A 17230-nucleotide genomic window follows, 5' to 3' on the forward strand; every position below is an offset into this window, starting at 1 on the left:
TAAAAATATGTAGTTTATATGTACATATAGGTAAAATTTATACTATGTATGTATATTTTGTCTTAAAATGTTATTTTTCCTCTTGTTTTCCCCTGCCAGGTAATGATGGGGCCTAAAAGGGAAGAGAAATTATCTATGCCTTTTCCTTTCTTGAATTCTATCTCCAGAGAGTAAGATGATAACTTAATTTTAAGTCAGTGATTCGCCATTCCTACCTGTGGTCTTTTGGACACCCTTGCAGGTATGACTGTATTATCAGGGAACATCATGTTTACTGGAAAAAAGCCCAAGATGGATAGGATCTGATAGATCTTCCTCTTCTTAAGCTTGATAACATTTGGTTGTAGCTAAGTATTATTAAAAGCCCATCTAATATCCAGTTAATAGTGGGCATTACAGTAACTAGGAGTTATAGCTGTGGGTAATAACAGGTATCCCTAAATGGAGGACTTTCTCAACAACCCTAAACCCTCAACAGTCCTAAAACTGTATCTACCTCTATGAGACCATTTACTAAGTTACTTCTCAGGTCTTTATTTCTGTGCTTGATTCATCAAATGGGCTTTTAATTTCTTATGGCCTGACATTTTTAGTTTACTTTTGTGGTACAAGTAATTATAGATTTCCAGGCATGGAATATGTTCTCAATAAACTTTTACTGAGAATAGATACATAAATAGATTATACTGAGTGATTTTGTAAGTAGCCTGGCCAAATAAGCAGAAAATAATAAATGATAGGGGGAAAAGAGACATAATGTTCAGTGGGATTCAGGCAATCCAGTCAATTTTGGAAATGCACAAGATATAAGGGTCTGATATATTATCCTTATACTGAAATGTATAGAGCTATGGTGCAGCTAGCTATAGTTTCTGAGTTGTGTGAGAGTAAGAAGCAGCTTCCAAATAAAATCAATAAAGAGTACCAAAGAATAACTTCCCAGCCTCCAGCTGAATTACCTTTTTCATTGGAAGTGTAATTTTTCATTTTTTTCCCCTCAGAAGATCACTTCTTGGGAACTCATTTGGAGTGAATGATACCAGTAAATCCTTGAAACAAGACTCTTCAGACAAAGGGGCTGTTGTCCAAATGCTACCCTCTGAAGGTAAGGTTTTTTTTTCAGAATATTCCTTGCTTTCTAGGAGCAACCATGTCTGGGCAGAAAATTAGATGTTAATTTTCTGAAGATTAATGACTTCTGGTTATATTCTAGTTGACTTCAAGGGCCAGAATGCATAGTGAGTAAGAGATACAGCTTTTCTTATATACATTCATAGATTTTCTACATTTCAGTTAGTATAGTTATGGTTAATAAGAAAGATTTTCTTAACTTTTCTTATCCAATAAACTAAGCTCCTAATTGGCTGGATCCAATGTATAACAGAGTCAGTTTCATGAGTTTCAGTGGTTCTCAAAAACCATTAGACTGGAGGGAAGACAACTATTTTCTTCTGAAATAATTGGTCAAATGAATGAGTGACCTAGAACTTTAAGAAGCCAATACAGAGGGAAAGAGATAAAAATCTGAGATAGTTGGAGGTGCCTATCACTTTTTAGCCCAGCAAGGAAGAAAAAGTAGCACTGATGTTTGATTTAGGGAGATTTAAAGTAATTTTTCCGGCCAATGTGGACCCAGCAGCTGAAAATGTGGCTTTCTGTGTGTCCCCTGGGTAGATTCATTCCAGGATATGTACAGGTAGAGTATATAAGAATTTCATAGCCCCCAATAAGCTCCTTAGAAAAGTCCCACAACTTTGCCAATTTTCCCTCCTGTATCCTTGCAGGTGATGACCACAAATGTGAGGTGGATTTATTATTGAGGGTGCCATTACTTCTACTACAAGCTTCACCAAAACAATGATACAGTCTTCTTTATGCTTGGAGACTCGTCTCTTTCCTGTGTTGCAGTGGACACCTCCTGCAGATAAGAAATGCTTAACTGAGAAATGCTCATGTTGGGATATCATCGATGAGACTTTAATTTGGGCATGGTGACTGTTTCCCTTGCTGCCACTTGACTCAATCCCAGGAGCCTCAGTAGAGGAAATATTATTGCACAAGAATCTCAAAATGATGGAATTGCTCAGTGCTCCCATAAATATACATTTATAATTTCCATTTGCCATATGGTAAAATTTAAATATTGGATATATTGAAAAGAAACTTTACACAATTCTTTTTCAAAACTTCAAAGTGTATCTAAATATCTAATATATAAATTAAGTTCCCTCCTCCCTCCCAATTCTACCCCCCCAAAGTTTTCTTCTATTAAGGGAGTTGTGTGCATTCTTTAAGTGGATAGATGCACACATACAGTCACACAGACACATACACACAAACTATTTTGAGGGGTTCTGGAAGTAGGGCCATATTGTACACATTCTTCTGCAAATTGTTTTTAATTTAACAGTTTTAATACCCTTTTCTATTTCAGTAATACACATCTGTGTCATTTGTTGAATGACTGCACGACTGTTTTGTAGGTGAAATATAATTAAATGTTATAAGCATTTCTCATTCATAGATATTTATGTTAGCACCAAATTTCTGTGCAATGAAACTCCCTATCAATAATTCTGCACTTGTCTATTATATCATAATAAATTACTTAGCAGTTCAAATACTGGGATTAAGGATATGCACATTTCAAATTATTACAAGATTTCCTTAAAATGTGGTGACAACTTTATCCTCAAATGGCAATGAATGAGATTGCCAGCTTTCCCCACAACTTCACAGATAATGGATTTTATAAATATTTAAATTTTTTGCCAATGTGATAGCCCAAACTATTGTCTTAAATTGTATTTCTTTTGTTTTTGAGTTTGATCATTTTTTCATGTTTATTAGCCATCTGTATTCTTTAATTTCCTCTTTATGTCCAATTTTGGGGGTGGGGGTTTAGATTTCTGGTTTTGAAGAGCTCATTTATTACTGGGAGAATAAGCTTTGGATTGTGAAGCATTATAGATATTTTTATGCACTTTTATACTTCATTTTTGTTGTAAGAATGTGTATGATTGTTATATGTCCAAGTATAACCATGTTTGCTTTTATGGCTTCTGAGTTTCATGTCATTTTGGAAAAAATATTTATACTGATTTCATAAAACCGTTCACCTATGTTAACTTCTTATTCTTTTGTGTTTCTTTTATTCAAATTCTTAAATCATGAGAAATTTTTTTGATTTGAAATCTTAAAGTTGCCAAGTTATTTGCCATTACTTGCGATTATTTGCCAATAATTGCCCATTTATCTGTAATGCCATCTTGCACATATGCTGTATTTCATCTGTGACTGGCACCATTTTTTTTCTGTGGATATGTGTGTCTCTTCTTCTGCCTCCTGTCTCATGTGTCTTCTCGTTGGAAGAAATTACAGTTTAGACTGCAATTTCATCAACTTAAGTAAATTAATTTAGGGGGAATTGATTTTTAGTAATATAAGTCTTCCTATCCAAGGACAAGGTATGTCTTTCTTTTTATTCAGCAATTTTAATTACTGTTAACATTTTCAATTTGTGATTTTTTTTCAGTTTATTTTCTTAGTTGATATTTTTTCTAAATCTGAAAATTTTGTTTTGGGGGGGAAGGTGGTCACCTTATTCTTCTCATGACTTTTCAGATTTTGTCAAAGTACATACCAAATCATTTGCAAATACTGATCATTTTGATTCTCTCCTTCCAAGTGATCTTGATTTAATTATGTTGATAATGTTCACTGACTGGTACTTTCAGAGCACTTAAACAAATGTGGAACTTTTACCCACCATTGATTTAATCAAACCTTGGGTTTGACCAGTATATTGTTGCTGGTCTGTTAACCAAAAAGACTCCAAGAAAGAACGATGATCAAGAAAAGCTGAGTGACTAAGTAAACTTACTGCAGCAAGGGAAAACACCACTTTGACAACGCTTAGTAGTGTTTCAAAAGTAGGCTTTGGGGTCTGGGTTGATGTGGTTTGAGGTGGGTTTTTCAAAAAATGGAAATAGTTAAGAATGGACAAAATTTGGCATACAATAGTTTAAGATTGGTAAAAGAGTAACATGAGGTCCTTGATGGGAGTGTAGATAATCAAAATTTTTGTCTGATATAAATAAGCTGTTTGCCTACATGAGTAAGATATCTTCAATAATAGAAGAGCTATAGCTTAGATGGGAAAACTGTCAATGTATTTATTGGTTTGTAGTTCTATCTTGTGTATAGGACTCTGCTAGGGGTGGTATCAGGTCCTAAACTTAATAGGTAAGTTATTTTTATTTAGGTGGTCTCAATCATTAATGCAATATTTGAATTTTAAATTTGAGATATTTTTGTGTATCATATTAGGTAAGTTTCCCACCTTTTATATTTTTAAGAAATTTCATCAAAACCAGGTGGTAATGTAATAAATATTTTTCCTTAAAAAAATGTATTATTCTTCAATTAAACTTCTATTATTGTGAAATAATTATATTATTGAAACTTTATTTTATTCATTGAATTAATAATTTGGTAAAAATGTTTTGGTAAAAAATGTTTTGCTCTAAATTTACTAAATTATGAATATCTTAATTTGATTTGGACTTTTTGCAAGTATACTATTAAATGAAGTTGATCCATAATTTTCTGTCCTATTTTTGTCATGGTTTTATATCAGATTTTCTGGTTGTGTTAAATTAATTTTGAGGATATTCTATGCTATAGAATGGGTTGAAAACCTTTAGCATTAATATGAATGGCTAAGTGAACACATCAATTAATCTGAACTGTCCTTTCTTCTGGTGGTTTGAAGTAGAACTGAGGCTATCTATAAAATTTTCTCACTTTTTTCTATAGTGACTGTTTGTTTTATGTCTGGCATCTTATATTTAACTTGGTTTATCCTAGAACATCACAATCCAAGCAGATTTTCCAACAAAGTAACGTGAAGTTATACAAAGGGTTCTTTCATCACTCTCTTAATTTCTCATTTCAACTGATACCCATTTTCATTCCAGTTTTTGTTTTGCTATGCCTTTTTTTTTAATGAAGTAAATCTGACTCGTGGATTTTTAGCATCATTAGTTGATTCTTTTCTTCTCCCCCAATCAGCTTGTTGGTACAACTTATCAGTGTGTTTTTTTAACTGTTTTAATTTATTTATATATTTTTCTGTAGTTCTTTGCGTTTTCTAAATAAATTCTTAAACATGTATAATCCACTTATTCACTTGTTTTCTTTCGTAATGAAGATATGTTCTATTGTGAATTTTATAAAACTACTCACTGTGAACACAGGGTAAACATGCAGAGTATAAGGAGAAAAGAATGATAAACTTGCACCAGGAGCCCAGGTCCCACCATTATCAATAGTTTGCCAAAGTGTCTTCATGTTAATTGTATACCCATGTAATTAGTACCTTATTCAGGAGGTAGAATATTTTTATTACTTGAGAACCTCCCCTATTGTCTCCTTCTAGCCACATTTAATTCTCATAGGAAACAATGTTTTTATTTTTAGTGTTATACATTAGTTTTATCTGTTCTTGAGATTAATATAAATGGAAACACACAGTATGTGTCTAGCTCCATCCACTCATCATAATCATATTGGAATTCATCCATGTTATTCCCAGTATCAGTAGATTTTTAGATTTTTCTTTCTAATTGCAGAAAAACATTCCATTGAATGGGCATATTTCAATTTGCATACCCATTCTCCTGTTGATGGTCATTTGTGGGTTTTTTTCAGTTTTTAGCTACTTTGAATATATTAGCAGATCTCTTCCGTAATCGCCTAAAAATGGAATGTGATTGATTATAGGATAGATTTTGTTTAACTTCATAAGGAACTGCCAAAATGTATATTAAATATTTGGAAGTATTTTAGACTTTCAGACAGTCTGTGATATTTTCAGCTAATATCCATCACTATTAAAATTAAATATTCTTATTCTTTTATGTTTTACCTATTTCAGTGGGTGTGAGGTGGTATCTTATTGTGCCTTCAATTTTCAACTTGGTCACTTAAAAAGATAAACAATTTTTCATGAGGTTAGCTGCCAGTTATAAATCTTCTTGGTAAAATTTCTTTTTATTTTTCCAAATTTAACTTTTTATTTATATTTTGGTTAGTTAATATACAGTACAATATTGGTTTCAGAAGTAGAATTCAGTGATTCATCACTTACATACAAAACCCAGTGCTCATCATAACAAGCACCATCCTCAATACCCATCACCCATATAACCCATCTCCCACCCACATCCCTCCATCAACCCTCAGTTTTTTGTCTATCTTTAAACATCACTTGTGGTTTGTTTACCTTTCTTCTCTTTTATTCCCTCCTTCCCATATGTTCATCTGTTTTGTTTCTTAAATTCCTCAGATGAGTGAAATCATATGGTATTTTTCTTCCTCTGGTTGACTTACTTCACTTAGCATAATATAGTTCAGCTTCATCCATGTCATAGCAAATGGCAATATTTCATTCTTTTTGATGGTTGAGTAATATTCCATTGATATATATACCACATCCTCCTTATCCATTATCAGTCGATGGACATTTGAGCTCTCTCTGTAGTTAGGTTATTGTTGATAATTCGTCTATAAGCATTGTGGTGTATGTACACCTTCAAATCTGTATTTTTGCATCCTTTGGGTAAATACCTACTTGTGCAATTGCTGGATCATAGGGTAGTTCTATATTTAGTTTTTTGAGGAAACTTCATAGTAATCTTCAGAGTGGCTGCAACTGTTTGCTTCCCACCAAAAGTGCAAGAGGGTTCCCCTTTCTCTGCATTCTTGACAGCACCCATTGTTTCTGTGTTGTTAATTTTAGCTATACTGACAGGTATGCAGTGATTTCTCATTGTGGTTTTGATTTGTATTTCATTGATGATGAGTGACGTTGAGTCTATTTTCATGGGTCTGTTAGTCATATGGATGGCTTCTATGGAAAGATGTCTATTCATGTCTTCTGACCATTTCCTAACTGGATTATTTTGTTTTTTTGGTTGTTGACTTTGATAAGCTCTTTTTTAAAAAGTTGTAATGTTTATTTTTGAGAGAGAGACAGAAAGCAAGGGAAGGGCAGAGAGAGAGGGAGGTGCAAAATCTGAAGCAGGCTCCAGGATCTGAGCTGTCAACACAGAACCTGAAGTGGAGCTCAAAATCACAAACTGTGAGATCATGACCTGACTTGAAGTTGGATACAAAAGACTGAGCCACCCAGGTGTCCCAATAAGCTCTATAGATTTTGGATACTAACCCTTTATCAGATATATTGCAAATATCTTCTCCCATTCTGTAGGGTGCCTTTTGGTTTTGTTGATTGTTTCTTTTGCTGTGTGGAAGCTTTTTCTCTTGAAGTCCCAATAGTTCATATTTGCTTTTGTTTCCCTTGGCTCTGAAGACAAGACTAGTAAGACATTGCTGTGACTCTCTAGAATTTTGATGGCTTCCTGTCACATTTAGGTCTTTCATTCATTTTCATTTTATTTTTGTATATGGTGTAAGAAAGTGGTCCAGTTTCATTCTTCTGCATGTTGCTGTCCAGTTTTCTCAACACCATTTGTTGAAGAGACTGTCTTTTTTCCATTGGATGTTCTTTACAACTCTGTCAAAATGAGTTGACCATATAGTTGTGGGTCCATTTCTGTTTTCTGTACTGTCCCATTGATCTATGTGTCTGTTTTTGTTCCAGTAGCATACTGTCTTGATGACTACAGCTTTGTAATATAGCTTGAAATCTGGAATTGAGATGCCTCTAGGTTTGTTTTCTTTTTCAGGATTGCTTTGGCTATTCAGGGAATTTTGTGGTTCTATACAAATTTTAGGATTTTTTGTTCTAACTGTGAAAATTCTGGTGTTATTTTGATAGGGATTGAATTAAATGTGTAGATTGCTTTAGGTAGTATAAACATTTTAATAATACTTGTTCTTCCAATCCATAAGCATTGAATCTTTTCCATTTCTTTATGTCCTCTTCAATTTCTTCCGTAAGTGTTCTTTAGTTTTCAGCATACAGATTTCTTACCTCTTTAGGTAGGTTTATTCCTAGGTATCTTATTGTTCTTGGTGAAATTGTAAATAGGATTGATTCCTTGATTTCTTTTTCTATTGCTTCGTTATTGGTGTATGGAAATTCAACAAATTTATGCACTTTGATTTTATATCCTGTGACTTTGCTAAATTCATTTCTTAGTAGTAGCAATTTTTTGGAGTGGTCTTTTGGTTTTTCTACATAGAATATCATGTTATTTGGAAATAGAAAGTTTTACTTCTTCCTTGCCTTTTTGCATTCCCTTTATTTATTTATTTTTTTGTTTTCTGACTGATGAGGCTAAGACTTCCAGTACTATGTTAAATAGTAATGGTGAGAGTGGACATCCTTGTCTTGTTCCTGACCACAGGAGAAAGGGTCTCAGTTTTTCCTCATTGGGGATGATATTAGCTATGGGTCTTCCATATATGGCCTATATGATGTTGAGATATGTTCCTTCTATCCCTACTTTCTTGAGGGTTTTAATGCTTTTTCTGCATTTTTGACAGGAGAGGATCATATGGTTATTATCCTTTATTTTATTAATGTAGTGTATCATGTTGATTGATTTGCACTATTGGACAAGCTCTGCAGCCCAGGAGTAAATCTCACATGATCATAGTGAATAATTAATATACTGTTGAATTCAATTTGTTAGTATCTTGTTGAGAATTTTTTCATCCATTTTCATCAGGAAAAGTGGCCTGTAATACTCATTTTGCGTGGGGTCTTTGTCTGGTTTTGGAATCAAGGTAATGCTGGCTTCATAGAATGAGTTTGGAAGTTTTTCTTCCATTTCTAGTTTTTGGAACACTTTGAGAAGAATTGGTATTAACTCTTCCTTAAATGTTTGTTAGAAATCCCCTGGGATGCCATCTGGCCCAGGACTCTTGTTTGTTGGGAGAATTTTTATAATTAATTCAATTTCTTGCTTGTATGGGTCTGTTCAAATTGTCTATTTCTTCCTGTTTCAGTTTTGGTCATTTGTGAGTTTCTAGGAATTTGTCCATTTCATCCAGATACACAGTCAGTTTGTTGGCATATAATTTTTTATAGTATTCTCTTATCATTGTTTGTATTTCTGTGGTGTTGGTTGTGATCTTTCCTTTTTCATTCATGATTATATCTATTTGGGTCCTTTCTCTTTTCTTTTTGACTAGAAGTTAATAGATTTTGTTTATTCTTTCAAAGAACAAGCTCTTACTTTCTACTGTTTTTTTGTTTATATATCATTTATTTCTGCTCTAATTTTATTATTTCCCTTCTTCTGATGGTTTTAGGTTTTATTTTCTGGCATTTTCTACCTCGTTTAGGTGTAAGGTTAGGTTGTGTATTTGGGAACTTTGTTACTTCTTGAGATAGGCCTGTATTTCAATATACTTTCCTCTTAAAACTGCCTTTGCTGCATCCCCAAGTGTTTGGATTTTTGTGTTTTTATTTTCATTTGCTTCCATGATTTTTCAATTTCTTTCATTTCCTGGTTAACCCATTCATTTTTGTAGGATGTTCTTTAATCTCCATGTATTTTAGGGCTTTCCAAATTTTTTTCTTGTGGTTTATTTCAAGTTTCATAATGTTGTGACTTGAAAATATGCATGGTATGATCTTGATCTTTTTGTACCTGTTGAGGGCTGATTTATGACCCAGTATGGGATCTCTTCTGGAGAATATTCCATGTGTACTTGAGAAGAATGTGTAATCTGCTACTTTAGGATGAAATGCTCTGAATGTATGTCTTAAATTATTCTGATCCAGTGTTTCATTCAAAGAGATTGTTTCCTTGTTTATTTTCTGTTTAGATGATCTGCCCTTGCTGTAAGTGGGGTGTTAAAGTCACCTACTATTGTTGTGTTATTATCAATGAATTTCTTCATGTTATTTTTAAAATTTATTTATACATTTGGCTTTTCCAATTGGGGGCATAAGTATTTACAATTGTTAGATATTGACCCCTTAATTATGATATAATGCCCTTGTTCATCTCTTGTTACAATCTTTGTTTTAAAGTCTACTTTGTCTGATGTAAGTATAGTTACTACAGCTTTCTTTTGACATCCATTAGTGTGATATATGTTTGCTCATCTCCCCACTTTTCAATCTGCAGATCCCTGAGGTCAAAAATGAGTCTCTTGTAGGCCACATATAGATGTATCTTGCTTTTTTTTATCAATTTAGAAGCCCTATGTGTTTTGATAGGAGCGTTTAGTCCATTTATATTCAGAGCGAATATTGAAATATATAAATTTAGTGCCATTGTCTTGCCTGTAGAGTTGGTGTTTCTGGTAATGTTAATATTTTCTGGTCTTGTCTCTCTTGCTTTTGGTATTTTTTGTTTGTTTGTTTTATTTTTTTCTTCACTCAAGGAGTTCCCCTTAAAATTTCTTGCAAAGCTAGTTTAGTGGAAACTCTTTACTGCTCCATTTATTCTAAATTATAGCCTTGCTGGATAAAGAATCCTTAGCTGTATATTTCCCATTCAGAACGTTGAATATATGCTGTGACTCCCTTCTGGCCTGCCAAGTTTCTGTGGACAGATCTGCTGCAAAGCTGACCTGTCTTCCTTTGGAAGTTAAATACTTTTTTCCCCTTATTGCATTCACAATTCTTTCCTTGTCTGTGTATTTTGTAAATTTGACCATGATATAGGCCTTGGTGATGGTCAGCTGCTGTTGAATTTAATGGGAGGTCTCTGTGCTTCTTTGATTTTATTATCTGTGTGCTTTCCAAGATTAGGGAAGTTTTTTAGCTCTACTTTGCTCACATAAACCTTCTGCCACTTTTTCTCTCTCTTTATCTTCTGAGACTCCTATGATACAAATGTTATTCTTTAATAAGTTACTGAGTTCTCTAGGCCTTGTACTGTGACCTTTGTGCCTTTGTTTCCCTTTTCAGCTTCATTATTTTCCATAAGTTTATTTTCTATATCACTGATTTGCTGCTCTACTTCATCCATCCTTGCTGTTATGGCATCCATTTGAGATTGCATCTCATTTATAGCATTTTTAATTTCAACCTGACTAGATCTTAGTTCTTAATCTCTGTACGAAGAGATTCTCTGGTGTCTTCTATGCTTTTTTCCAACCCCAGCTAGTATTCTTATAATTGTGCTTTTAAATTCTAGTTCAGAAATCTTATTTATATTTGGGTTCATTAGATCCCTGGCCATGAGTTCTTCTGTCTGTTCTTTCTTTTGGAATGAGTTTTTCCATCTGATCATTTTTTCAGGAAAAGAAAAGAGCAAAGAAAGAAAAGGAAAATGAAACAAATGAAAAGCAAAGAAACAAACAAAACAAAGAAAAACTAAATCCTGGGTGTGTTTTGGTCTGCTTATTAAAAGATTCTAGATCCAAAAATAAATAAAATAAAGTAAAATTAAATTAAATTAAAATTAAAACAATATTAATGAAATAATAAATACAAGCAATATTAACAATAATAAATAATAAAATATAAGTACAATTAATAAAATAATGAATAAAAAATAATAATAGTAGAAAGTAAAAAAAAAGGAATATAAAAAAACTAAGAAAATAAGTGAAAAATTAATAGTAAAAAAAAAAATAAAGAATAAAAGTAAAACAGAAGTTAGATCCTATTTCCCCTAAAGCTGAAGTCTATTAGTAGACTTGGTGAATGCAAATTATTTCTGCTGCTCTTCTGCAGGAGGGATGTATTTCTGTGGGATGCTGATTTTCAGGCTGTCTTGTATCAGTGGAAATGTGCCTCCTGGGTGCAGGCGGGGCAGGGCTTGGCTTAAGTGGCTCTTGCCTACACTAGGTGGTGCCATTTTGCTCCCTGAAGGCTTTCAGTTCTGAAGGGCAGAATGACTTTGGCTGTGCCCTGCTCTATATCTCTGGAGCTGAAAGTTAGCACCATCCACAGTCAGGAAGTCCTCACAGAAGAGTAATTAATTACCCCTCTTGTGTCCCCAGTTTTCATCAGAACCCCACATTCACCTTTACTGTGTCCAAGCTTTTTTTAATCTCAGGAGCATGTCTGAGTTTCAAAACTCCAAATTTTAGGGATTCCCACAGTGTATGCCCACACTGTTCCTCTTGGGAAGAGTCTTGTCATACTTTTGCCTGACCAAGTGAAAACAGTGGTGGGCCTGTGTGGCTGTTCAGAGTTTATGTCAAAACAAAGAAGAAGGCCGACACACTTGCTTACTGCTGTCAGCCAGAATGAGTCCCCTCTCTTATCCCTGGAAACAGCACAGCATGTTGGCATATCCCATCTTTCTTGTGACCCAAGGGATTCTCAGACCATGCTGTCACTCCTGGTATTCTACACCTCTTTACCACTTGAACACTTTTATGCCTGGCACTTCCCACTAATAGAGAAATGCAGAAGAAAAGTAGAAGTACTCAGATGCTTTTACTACTTTGCCTCTGTAAGCAGGCTCCCTCCCAGTAGCTGCACCCAGAGCAATATATTCCCTTGTAAACTCTGTACACTTTCTACCTTCCAAATGGTGGTCTCTTTCCTATACGTAGTCTCAAAGTTTTTGTTCATTTAGACATCTAATTGATTTATTAGGTGTTCAGAATGATTTGATAACTATTTAGCTGTGTTCAAGGGATGAGACATTCTTAGGGTCTCCCTACTCCTCCACCTTCTTAACCCCCTAATGTACTTTTTTCTTCCACATTTGTTTGTATTTATTCATTTATTTTCAAGTTTGTATTTAAATTCTAGTTAGTTAACATATTGTGTAGTATAGGTTTCAAGAGTAGATTTTAGTGATTCATCACTTACATGTAACACCCAGTGCTCATCATAACTGCCCTCCTTATTACCCATCAACCATTTAGCCCATCTCCCTCTCACATCCCTTCATCAGCCCTAAGTTTGTTCTCTATAGTTAAGTCTTATTATTTGCCTCCCTCTTTCTCCTCCCCCTCTCCCTATATTCATCTGTTTTGTTTGTTATATTCCACATATGAGTGAAATCATATGGTGTTTGTCTTTCTCTGACTTATTTCACTTAGCATAATATACTTTAGCTCCATCAATGTTATTGTAAATGGCAAGATGTTATTACTTCTGATGGCTGAGTAATATTCCATCACACACACACACACACACACACACACACACACACACAATACATCTTTACCCATTCATCCATTGATGGACATTTGGGTTCTTTCCATAGTTTGGTTATTGCTGATAATGCTGCTATAAACATCAGAGTGTCCTGTTGAATCTGTGTTTTTGTATCCTTTGGGTAAATGCCTAGTAGTGCAATGCTGGGTCGTAAGGTAGTTCAAGGAATCTCCATGCTTTTTTCTACAGTGGGTACAGTGGCTCTACCGGGTTGTATTCTCACCAAAAGTGTGGGTGTTCCCCTTTCTTCACATCCTTCCCAAAACCTTTTGTTTCTTGTGTTGTTAATTTTAGCCATTCTGACAGGTGTGAGGTGATTTTTCATTGTAATTTTGATTTTTATTTCCCTAATGGTAAGTGATGATGACCATCTTTTCATATGTCTGTTGGCCATCTGTATGTCTTCTTTGAAAAAATGTCTATCTCTTCTGTTAATTTTTAATCAGATTATTAATTTTTGTGGTATTGAGTTTGATACATTCTTTATGTATTTTGGATGCTAACCCTTTATCTGATATGTCATTTGTAAATATCTTCTCCCATTCCATAGGTTGCCTTTTAGTTTTGTTGAATTTTTTCTTTTGCTGTGCAGACACTTTTTATTTTGATGAAGCCCCAATAGTTTATTTTTGTTCTAATTCCCTTGCCACAGGGGACGTTTTATAGTAAGAAGTCTCATTAGCTTCTTATGTATCTGAAGACGTTTTATTTATTACACTTTTATGACTATCATGACTTCTTAATGTATTTTTTCCTGTTATTATGTTTCCCTTTATTTTAGATATATTCATTGTCTTGAAGTTTGCTTTGTCTTAGAATAGTAATACCAACTTTCCTATGATTATCACTTGTTTGATATGTCTTTCCACCTATTTACTTTTAATCTGTGTCTTTATATTTATAGTGTAACTGTTGTAGAGTGCATATGGCTGGGTCTTAATTTTTATCTAGTTTAACCATCAATGCCTTTTAAACCTTTTGAAATCTTTTGGTCTATTTACATTAAATATACCTGTTGATATATTTGGATTTATTCCTATTATTTACCTACTTTTCTCCCCTATTTGTCCCTTTTAGTTTACACCTTTCTCCCTGCTTTGCTTCTTTCTTTTTGCAAATAATTAAATAATTACAAAATTATTGAACTAATTGAATGTATATTAGTATTCTATATCAACTTCTCTATTTACCTGTTACTTCTCTTTTTTTAAAATTTATTTATTTGAATTCAAGTTAGTTAACATACAATGTAGTACTGGTTTCAGGAGTAGAACCCAGTGATTCATCACTTACATATGACACCCAGTGTCATGCCCTCCTTAATGCCCATCATTTATTTAGCCCATCTTCCCACCCACCTCCTCTCTGGCAACCTTCAGTTTGTTCTCTGTATTTAAGAGTCTCTTATGGTTTGTCTCCCTCTCCCTTCCCTTCCCTTATGCTCACCTGTTGTGTTTCTTACATTCATTACATGTGAGTGAAGTCATATGATATTTGACTTTCTCTGATTGCCTTAATTTGCTTAGCATAATACTCTCTAGTTCCATCCACATTGTTGCAAATGGAATGATTTCATTCTTTTTGATAGCCAAGTAATATTCCATTATATATATATATGTGTGTGTGTGTGTGTGTGTGTGTGTGTATATCTCCATTCATCAGTTGATGGACATTTGGGCTCTTTCCATACTTTGGTTACTGTTGATAGCGATGCTATACACATTGGGGTGCATGTGCCCCTTCAAATCAGCACTTTTGTATACTTTGGATAAATACTTAGTAATGCAATAGCTGGATCATAGGCTAGTTCTATTTTTAATGTTTTGAGGCACTTTCATACTGTTTTCCAGAGTGGCCTCACCAGTTTGCATTCCCATCAACAGTGCAAAAGTTTTCCCCTTTCTCCAACTCCTTGCCATCATCTGTTGTTTCCTGAGTTGTTAATTTTAGACATTCTGACATTCTGACAGGTATGAGATTGTACCTCATTGTGGTTTTGATTTGTATTTCTCTGATGATGAATGATGTTGAGCATCTTTTCACGTGTCTGTTAGCTATCTGGGTGTCTTCTTTGGAAAAGTGTCTATTCTTGTCTTCTGCCCATTTCTTCACTGGATTATTTGGAGGAATTTTGCATGTTGAGTTTGGTAAAGTCTTTGTAGATTTTGGATACTAACCCTTTATCTGATAGGTCATTTGCAAATATCTTCTCCTATTCCATCGATTGGCTTTTAGTTTTGTTGATTGTTTCCTTTGTTGTGCAGAAGCTTTTATCTTTATGAAGTCTCATTTTTGATTTTTGCTGTTGGTTCCATTACCTCTGGAGACATGTCAAGTAAGAAGTTGCTGCAGCTGAGGTCAAGGAGGTTGCTGACTATTTTCTTCTCCAGGATTTTGATAGTTTCCTTTCCCACACTGAGGTCTTTCATCCATTGTGAATGTATTTTTGTGTATGGTGTATGAAAGCCATCCACTTTTATTCTTCTGCAAGTCATTGTCCACTTTTCTCAGCACCATTTGCTGAAGATACTTTTTTCCATTAGATATTCTTTCCTGCTTTGTCAAAGATTAGTTGGTTGTACAGTTGTGGATCCATTTCTGGGTTTTCTATTCTGTTCCATTGATCTATGTGTCTGTTTTTGTGCCAGTACCATACTATCTTGATGATTAAAGCTTTGTAATACAACTTGAAATCTGGAATCGGGATGCCTTCAGTTTTGTTTTTCTTTTTCAATATTGCTTTGACTATTCAGGGTATTTTGTGTTTCCATACAAATTTTAGTATTGTTTGTTCTAGCTGTGAATAATGCTGGTGTTATTTTGATAGGATTGCATTGAATGTATAGATTGCTTTGGGTAGTATAGACATATTAACAATGTTTATTCTTCCAGTCCATGAGCATGGAATGCTTTTCCATTTCTTTGTGTCTTCTTCAATTTCTTTCATAAACTCTCTATAGTTTTCAGCATATAGATCTTTTACCTCCTTGGTTAGGTTTATTCCCAGGTATCTTATGGTTTTAGTTCTATTGTAAATGGGATTGATTCCTTAATTTCTCTTTCTGCTGCTTCATTATTGATGTATAGAAATGTAACCAATTTCTGTACATTGATTTTATATCCTGTGAACTTGCTGAATTCATATTATTAGTTCTAGCAGGGCAGGAACATAACAGAGAAGTCCACTCTCACCACTGTTGTTCAATATATTACTGGAAGTCCTAGACTCAGCAATCAGACAACAAAAAGAAATATAAGGCATACAAATTGGTAAATAAGTCAAACTTTCACTCTTCATAGATGACATGATACTCTTATATTTTAGCTCTACTTTTATGTATTTTTGTTTAGGGGTTCCCATATGGATTATAATATGTAGCTTAATTTATGTTAGTCTTAGAGTTAATATTGTATAATATTTAAAGCGTATAATTTAAAGTGTAAAAAACTTTCAGCAAAGTAGTTATACTTAGTATTCCTTTATCCTTTGTTCTCATCATATTTTATGTCTACATATGCTATCAAATTTATATATTAAAATTTTCCTTTCTGCAATCAGTATTTTAAGTAAATTGAGAATATATTTGTAATTACTTATATGATTGTCATTTCTACTTTTTCTTTTTTTTCTGTTTCCATCTTCTGCTCTTTTTCTTCAGCCTGAAGAACTTCTTTTAGTATTCTTGCAGTGGTAGTGTATTAACAACAAATTTTCTCACCTTCCATTTGTTTGAAAAAATATTTTAATATCATTTTTATTGAATATACAATTATAGTTGGACATTTTTTTCTTCTTTTAGCACCTTAAGCATGGCATTTTATTGCTTTCTGGCCTCCGATGTTTTGAGAATTCATCATCCTTGAATCATTATTTATGTTTATTTATTGTATCTGTGTTCCTGTGTATCTGTTTAAGGTTTTTCTTTATCTTTGTATTTAAGTGCGGTTTTCTTTGTATTTATCTTGTTTGGTGTTCACCAAACTTTTTGATTGTAGACTGATGTTCCTCATGAAATTTGAGATACGTTCAGCCATTGTTTTTTCCAGTATTTTTCCCCCTTACCAGGCCCTCTTCTCATAGTGGACTACAAGTATGTCTATGTTAGAATACTACTTTAT

General features: G+C 33.8%; 1 protein-coding gene across 12 annotated transcripts in view; it reads left to right on the forward strand.

Annotated features, from left to right (window-relative positions):
* LOC131516184 (uncharacterized) overlaps positions 1-3128 on the forward strand; it is a 70560-nt gene extending 67432 nt beyond the window's left edge. For 11 of the 12 annotated variants that reach the window (XM_058736878.1, XM_058736858.1, XM_058736859.1 and 8 more), the window contains 3 exons: positions 100-241; positions 1002-1105; positions 1785-3128. The gene's annotated coding sequence lies outside the window, so the exon portion shown is untranslated. The remainder of the gene's footprint in view (positions 1-99; positions 242-1001; positions 1106-1784) is intronic. The other variant, XM_058736864.1, reaches the window with a different exon arrangement.
* Positions 3129-17230: the final 14102 nt, after the last annotated feature.

Source organism: Neofelis nebulosa, chromosome 7 (genome assembly GCF_028018385.1).
Source record: "Neofelis nebulosa isolate mNeoNeb1 chromosome 7, mNeoNeb1.pri, whole genome shotgun sequence".
NCBI lineage: Eukaryota > Metazoa > Chordata > Mammalia > Carnivora > Felidae > Neofelis > Neofelis nebulosa.